The sequence below is a fragment of the Plectropomus leopardus genome, chromosome 19 (assembly GCF_026936395.1).
Source record: "Plectropomus leopardus strain MGB_pleo_1.0 chromosome 19, ASM2693639v1, whole genome shotgun sequence".
NCBI classification, from domain to species: Eukaryota; Metazoa; Chordata; class Actinopteri; order Perciformes; family Serranidae; genus Plectropomus; species Plectropomus leopardus.
This window is the reverse complement of record NC_142194.1, coordinates 27,962,413-27,970,855: the sequence shown is the minus strand read 5'-3', so window position 1 is coordinate 27,970,855 and position 8,443 is coordinate 27,962,413. Positions and strand designations below refer to the sequence as shown.

At 39.0% G+C, this 8,443-nt stretch overlaps 1 pseudogene across 1 annotated transcript; it reads right to left on the bottom strand.

The window, feature by feature from the left end:
* Nucleotides 1-460: 460 nt before the first annotated feature.
* Nucleotides 461-5,607, bottom strand: LOC121958940 (uncharacterized; annotated as a pseudogene). The gene is made up of 3 exons (XR_015775006.1): nucleotides 5,284-5,607; nucleotides 4,039-4,378; nucleotides 461-2,717 (listed from the first exon to the last, which is right to left on the bottom strand). The product of XR_015775006.1 is annotated as an uncharacterized LOC121958940 (transcript).
* Nucleotides 5,608-8,443: the final 2,836 nt, after the last annotated feature.

Genomic DNA, 8,443 nt, shown 5'->3' with positions numbered 1-8,443 from the left:
TTCTTGGGCTACTCCTCCCACAAGTATTTAAACCTTTTAACCCTGAGCCAAGATGAGCAAAATTCTTTCAAAAATGTGGGGAAAAAGGCAAACTAAGAAAGAAGAAAGAAAGAAGCTGTCCTACATATTTCACTAAAATGGTAGATTTAGACAATTATTTTTTAAAAAAGCAAAGGGAAAAGAAAAAGGTAGGGAAAACTATATTTATCAATTAGCATAATTACATATTTAGAATTATGCTACAAAATGATTATTATTGAATTTGCACTTTTAAGGTAATTTCCTTATGTTTTTTTTTTTTTTACAAATTTTCAGATAATTTTTGTAAATTTACAAATTTCTTGATAATTTGGGGTAATTTCTTCTTTTGTCGCTCATTGCAGAATTCTGTATTACCAGCTTGTTTTTTAAAGTAGCTCTCTCATTACAGTACACAGAACAAATGCTCGAAAACAGAATCTTGGTTTTACACTGTAATTTAATATTATTTGTAAAAACACATAATTCTCACAAAACAAAATTATTACAAAACAGAGCCAGATAATTTATCTTATAAATACAAATCTTTCAATACAATATAGATTCAGATGGGAATTGTAAAATTAAAATACACACACACACACACTAAAAAATCAATAAATCCATTCTCTACACTTTCCCCACACAGACACATGCTCATACAGAAAGGATTTTCTCAAGGCCAAACACAAAGTGTTGCTACGCTGGGGTTTTTCTTTTGGCAGCCAAATTATCTGCCATGATTTCATCCAAACTCTTGTTTTGCGGTGTATGATGGCGTTCATGTCAGTCCCCTGTGGCAGCTGCTACTTATTTATTTATTGGATTTTACTGTTGGTAATCACAGTGGTGTACAGACACATTTCACTCAGTAAGTGGGAGTATTGCGTTTAATACCCGACTTTCGGATTAAGCATAGACTGCATATATAGATGGACAACATGACAATTCCCCCAAAGCGTAACTGTCTGCAGTATAGGTCATAAAGCCCGCCCCTCCACGTTAGAGTATGGACATAAGCCAAACTAAAAACTCACAGTACACGCCAAATACATTTTTCGCAAAGATAATTTCTGTCACTTAAGGTAGTCCTCATCACCCTGATGTTTTTTTAAGTGTTTCTTTTTATGTTTTTAATGAGCTATTCGATTCTACAAAAAGGCGATTTTCCGCCATGACTGACAGCTGCATCAGCAATCTGTGCATTGAATGGGGCTACTCGTGATTGGTTGAATGGGTGTTTTGGCTGGAACTCCCCCACCGCATAGATCGCTATAGATCAGCCTCCGGCTCTGAATGATGTCACCAGTGCAAGATGGCAGCAGCCGTGCCCGGGGTGTTTTGGCGTGGTGGGGGTAAGTGGGGGGACATTGTCCGTCTTTACAGTCTGTGGGATAAAGCTGATAACTTCTTGAACTTTCTGTGGCTCTGCATGCAACAGTGGAAAGATGACCTCAGACTAAAGCTGCACTCTTGGCACTGTTACGGTTTGTCTCCTGTATGTTTTCTCATGTGAACCACCAGGTTGCCTTTTTGTGCGAATGATTTGTGACATTCTTGGCACTGATACGGTCTCTCTCCTGTGTGTATCCTGGTGTGATTGACCAGGTCTGACTTCTGACAGAAGTTCCTCCCACAATATTGACACTGGTATGCTTTGTCCTCTGTGTGGATCCTTACATGTCTTATTAAGGTCTTAGTCAAAGAGAAACATTTGGTGCAACAAGGACACTTGTAGGGTTTCTGTGCTGTTCCTGCTTCAAACTGAATGATGAGCTCAGTAGATTTTCCTAAGGGTCTTCTTGGCAGGATGTCTTCTATGTTGGGATGTCTGGGCTCTGTCTTACCATCACCCTGTTGGTCTGGGAGGAGCAACTGATCATCTGTGGTTCTCCCTGATACTCCACAGTCAGCTCCAACAGGCTCTGTTTTAATGTGTTCAACCATAACTGCTGAGGAGTCTTTATCTATATCAGCAACAGTCTGGATTTGGTAAAGACACAGGGGCTGCAGAGACTCCTGATCAAACTCGCTTTTATCAAAAGGAGTGATAGTTAGTGGGAATGTCTTAATGCCAGATTCATCCTGTCTGCAGTCCAGCTCTTCTTCAATTTTAATTGGAAGCGTCACTGGTCTGAGGTGAGTTTCTGCCTCCACCTTTTCATTGAAACACCAATATGGTTTTTCCCCATAGTGTTTCTGTCTGTGAACAAGCAGACTGTTCCTCTGCTCAAAGCTTGTCTCACAGTCCTGGCACTTGTATGGTTTGATGCCTTTGTGTGTTCTGGTGTGAATGATGAATTCAGACTTGTGGCAGAAGTAGCGGTCGCAAAACTGGCACTGGTAACGTGACAAACTGTCTTCTGGGTGCTTTTTGATGTGTCGTACCATTGTCTTTTTGGAAGAAAAACCACTGAAGCAAACAGGACATTTGAACGGTTTCTTCACTTCAAGGATTTTTAAAGGCAGGTCACACTCCGACTTCACATCATCATCTTCAAGATCAATGACAATCTCCTGATCACTGGGATCGTTGTCACTCGCAGGATGATGAGTGGCGTTGATGTTGGGACAGTGCTCTTTTGGCTCTGACATGGTGGTTTCTGGTTCATCCCAGCACACACTGACATTCACACTGGCAGCGGGCTGCTGCTGACCAGACTGCAGCTTCACATCTGTGGCAGATGTGTGGAGAGAGTCTGAGGCAAAGGAGAAAATAACAGTTACTTCACAGGCAGAGTGTCTCTGTTGCTTTTGATCATTGTTTTTCATTTCGATCTTACTCTCATAAATTCCAAAACTTCTAGGAACCGCAATACTAAATCAGTGGAATACCCCTTTGTCTAAACTGATAAATCAGAACACAATTTTTTCATATTTCTACAATTTTTGCCCAATTCTGACAACTTACAAACCCCCAAAATGTATTGTCTTTGAGATAATTTGCCTGAAAGTTGAAGTTAATATCCAACCAAGTGGCAACCTCCAGGGCTGAAAAATGAAGACAATGTAGAAGTGCCAAAAACTCCAGTTCCTCAAAGGTCCACTTGAGGGTGGCTCCAAAAGTCAGTCAATCCCCATATACCCCGTATTTTAATTTAACCAACTTTATAGCAGACATAAACATGTTTACAGCCTGGTACAAAACAGTTTTGTTCCCTATAGCTAATTTCCTCATTTATGACAACTGTAGAGGGGGCAATATCCCTTTAGACCTTTAAACACTGAGCAACTAGGTATGGTTTCTTTTAAAATTGTAAGAAGTTTGATTTTTAATGCTAGGGAAAAATGTATGTATATGTAAGAAAATTAACCGAAAATTAGCAAAAATTAAAAAAAAAAAGACAAAGAGAAAGAGAGAAAAAAATATTAGAAAATAATTATTTTAAAAAAAGCTTATTTTTCAAGCCATTTCCTTTTTTAAAAAAATAATTAATTTGTTTTTATTTATTTTTCATTACCATTTTCTTTTTTTTTTTTTTTGGTTGGATAATTTTTAGCTAATTTTCTTATAACTTTTGACTAATTCCTTGTTATTATGGGTTATTTCCTGTTAAGTTGTTTATTGCCTTACATTTTTTGAAAGAGATTAAGCCAATTTGTTCAGATTTCAAGGGGTTAATTCAAATGAGCCCCACAAACATTTACATCACAGTGTTCCCTTAATAACTGATTAATTTGCATAGCCCAAACACATTCAGCAACATCCAAAAACCTTTCTTGTGTTCATTCTTTCTTCTTGTACAATCATTAAAATTTGAGGATTGTTTGAAAGTGTGACAGAATAGAAAGAAAAAGCATTTACTGGAGAAATAGACTTCTCTAGTCCAAGGTTAGCTTGTAAATACACAACTGTCTGCTGACACCAGCTTTCTGCCCACCACAAGTGAATCATCGGCCTGTGGAAAATACTGCTATTGCTAAAAATGACAATGACCTCTATCATGGACAACTTCAACCCAAAGACATTGTCATCTGTTATTATTTTCTTTAGAGAAAGCAAAGTTCTGATAAACGGACCTTCACTGTGTGACTTGGCAGCATCCAGCAGTCTGCGGTGGCTGTCCACCACCCACTTTGAACAGGACAGTTCCTTTTCATAGTCTATAATGGTTCTCTCCACAATCTTGAAGATCTCCTCTGCGGCTGCAGACAAACACTCGCTGACAAGCACTCTCAGGAGCTCCATCTTTACCGTCTTCACCTTATTGAGGTGTTCTCCACAGCGAGATTCGAGCGGTGTGTGAAGTAGGGTGTGTGAGGTAGACATGAGCTCTGGAGCCCCGTCGTTACTACAGATCACACCGCAGATCCAGATGAACTTTGTGTGTCCTCAGATCCCACCTGGCTCTGGCCATGTCTGCAAACAGTGAGACAACACAAAATGTATCAGCAACAACTTAAATGACCAACAAAACTGCTTTTGTTGATTTGCATGATTTTCACTGGTTTTCTTTATCTCCTGTGACAATTAACTTAAAATATTTGGGTTTTGGACAGTTACACTGATTTTTAAAGTTATCTGACTTTATAAATCAGAAACTACTACTACTAATACTACTTTTTCCCCCCTATAGACTTCTTTTTTTTTTCCACCATCATTTTTTTCGACACACTTGTTTTTGCCATCTAATTTCTTTCATCTATTTATCACCAACTAATTTTCTCCCACCTTCAATTTTTTTTTCCATCAAAGACTGCTTTTCCCCACCATCTCTTTCTTTTCCAACATCTATTTTGTTTCAATTTTTTCTATCAAAATTTCTTTTCCTCATCCAATTTTCTCCTCCAGTATCTCCTTTTTACTCCCCCACGTCCCTTCAGAGGCACTGTAACGACTAACTCTACTACATATTAATATATCCGAATAGTAAATTATCAATGATTTCATCTTAAGTAAAATATTGTTTAATACAATGCTGCACTAAATTCAAAATCATACACATACTTCACTTTGGTTGCAACTGTGTAATCAGAATTTTCATACCTATTCTGATCCATGTGGTTCGTGTTTTTTGCCATAAACGCCAGCTTTTATCCCATGTTAAGTATCATGTATTTGCAGTATGTATTCCACTTTAATCAGTGTGCGTTCAGACATGAAGCCTGGCCTGTGCTTTACATTTAGTGGTAACCAACGAGCAACAACTTAATATAAAACTTAGTAATGAAGTTTGGTGCAATTAGACGTTCTCGCGGTCGTTAGCTTCATGCGGAAATAACTTAACTGAAGAACCTGAACTGACAGGTATATTGTACACTCACCCTGCCGGCAGTGCTGCTGTTTGTCTGCTCGGCTAATGTTAAATTAGCAGAGTTAGCGCTAGCTGGGAGAGCTAGCTGGCTCAGCTTCCACTTCAGCTGAAGCCTGAGAAAGAAAGAAATTGCAAACTATAGACCAGAAGCTATGGACTTCCTTTTCAGTGTATTATGGTGCAGCGGGTTTGCCGAGCATTAAAGGCTGCACAGTAAACAAGCTAGCTCAATGTTGACATGTCAGAATGCTAAAAACATAGCGTTAGCTTGCAGATGGTTCGGCTGCTTCCTCTTCGGCTGCCATTCATTGTACAGATAGCGTTACCGCCATCTACTGTTCAACTCCAGCACGGGACACTTCTCTGCGTGCACAAACAGCAGACAGGTACTCAAACTGGCCTACAATCAGCAGGCCAACATTACACATGCAAATCATTCATTAACGCCATAATGCAGGGATACTCAACTTACTTTGTTTTGGGGACACTTCTGCAAAAATGACAAGAGGTCAGGGCCAGTTGCATCAGCCCCATACATGTTTCAAGGATTTTAGGATGATTTTTATTTTAAGACATTTCTAGGATTTTAGGGCATTTCTAGGATTTTAGGATGTTTCTAGAATGTTTCCTGGACTTTATACTAAAAGTAAAAAAACAATTCCCAACGTGAATCATTTTATTTTGTTAATGTGAATTTAAAATTAAGACTGCCATAGATTGATTCCCCATATATAGACTATATTTAAAGTTAAACAGACATATTTTTCTGTTTTCTGTTACATAACTTTAAATATACACTTAAGAGAATTATTAATCTAATTTCTTTTGGACATTTCCCCCTGTTTTTTGATAATAGCTCATAATCAAGATAACATTTTCTCCCCATGTTTCTGAGAGAAATCAAACCAAATAACTCAATTTACAGAGATTTACACGCTAATGAAAGGCATCTGAACGCAGCACAAGAAAACTGATGTCAAGCCGGGTGTGAAAGGGTTAAATCATCTTTCATGTATGTTGGTAAAGTGTATGATTTAGACCCGTGGTTCCAAATGTCGGATGTTGATACTGTGATCACTGTATAGACTGTTCATGTATGGAGTCAGGTCCATGAACCTGTATTGTACACTAGATGGCAGCATCCATCTTCCATAGTTTCTGTCCTGCGCAACGTTTTCTGATCTCAAGCCTCTGAGATCACTCTGAGCTCCTCGTTACATTTCAGTGATAAACTCACAAATTGGTTAAATACACCTCTTTTAAAGTGAGTGATGCCAAAGGTTAAGGCTGTGCACAGGGCTGTAGTGCCCAATAGCAATAATTGGTAGAAATCAGCAAAAAAAAAAAAAAAAAAAAAAATGAGTATAATAATCAACCATAAATGAAATCTGGTGGAGGTTAATGTTGCAGGGCATGTGTCTGTGAGCACTGAGCTACTGTGCAAACAGGAGTAACAGGAGTCATTTGTAAAGAGGAGAACAGTGGGGCGATGTGGCGGGGCAGCCTGCCCGTTCCTGTTGTTGTGGGGTGGGAGTTTCCAGCTATACAGCTCAGGGGAAGCACCACAGGATGTCCTTTTCCTCATTCCTCAAGGATGGAATGACTCTGTGTACATGTGTGTGTGTTGCTGTGTTTCACATGTGTGTTGCTATTAAAAAACAAAACTGTTTAAAATGCAGCAATTTTGCAATTAATTAGCAATTAATTTGTGATTTCTGTCAGTTGCTGTTCCACTCAGTACAACTACCTTGTCGATATTTGATGTAATATAGTCAGATTGATTACAACTGATCTATACTTCATCATCTGTCAAAAGAACTCCCTCAAGCTGAATTCTGTAAACAACTTCAAGCATTTTACTTCAAAATTTTACATAAGGATGCACAAATGATTTATCTTCAGCAGCAGCAATTCTTATATTAGTGGTGAACTCTTGACTTTAATATAAAGCTGAGGCCTTTCATGGTGTAAATACTGTTTACCAGACTTTCCTATCCTGACAATATAATCCACCTCTTACTCCTCCACACCTCCAACCTCTCATCCACAATATGGTCACAGTAGCTACATCTGTTATTTCTACTGTTTATGGACCAAACTTATGCTGTTGTCTTAATGTCGTCTTCACTAATGTTTTTTTTAACAGGCACTGACTTGACTCAAACACCGATATTCCCCCAAAAGTTGTCGCTCTCCCACACACACCCAGCTCAGGTGGTGTTGAACAGTTGGCTTTCCAGTAGAGACATTAGCATGAGGTAACATGTGGGGCTCTCTGAGTTTAGTTGTTGTTCTTTGTGGGTTTGTCACAATTACCATCCCCTTTCAAATTTCACATAGTGATTAAATCAATGTTATTAGGAAAAAATACTGATTAGTGTATCTTTATTTGTGTCTGTTCATTGCAATTTTGTTGCACTGAACATGTCTCAAAGTTATATATCATCATGGTGGGTAAATACTGACCAGCCTTTAAACTAGTGATACTCAATTTATGACCCGCAGGCCAAATCTGGCCCCAGATAGGGATTCACACTAAGAATTGTTTAAAACAGCATCAAAACAGAACTTGGTTAATAAAAATTGAAAATGTCCTAAACCCTAGAAATTTCAAAAAGTCCTAGAAATGTTCTCAAACATGAAAATTGTCCCAAACCCCCACAAATGTCCTGAAACCCTAGAAACATCCAAAAGTCCTTGAAGTATCCTAAAATCCTTAAAATATTTCAGATTCCTAAAAATGTTCTTCGAAACGTCCTGAAATCGGGGAAAGGTTTTAAAATCCCAGAAACATGTATGGGGCTGCTGCGGCTGGCCCCTACCCCCCTGTCATTTTGCAAAAGCAGGTTGAGTATCTCTGCTTTAGACCATGGATGGATAGAACTGCAGAAGTATCCCTGCTCCACTGACCATTTACTGATACTGCTCATCAATGGAAGTGTGTGAAGCTCAGAGTAAAGCACTATGAAGGAATGAGTGCGACAGCTGCTGGGGGAATCCTACTACACCAGCAGGTCACATGGTACACACACACACACACACACACACTCTATCCCTCTGATCCCTCAACCCCTCCCCTCCCCTCTGTCTCTCACTAATGCTGTGTACAGTACAGGGAGGGAAAACGCAGGAGGGTTTTAGAGGAAGGAGGAGGAGGGGGAGCAGCTGAG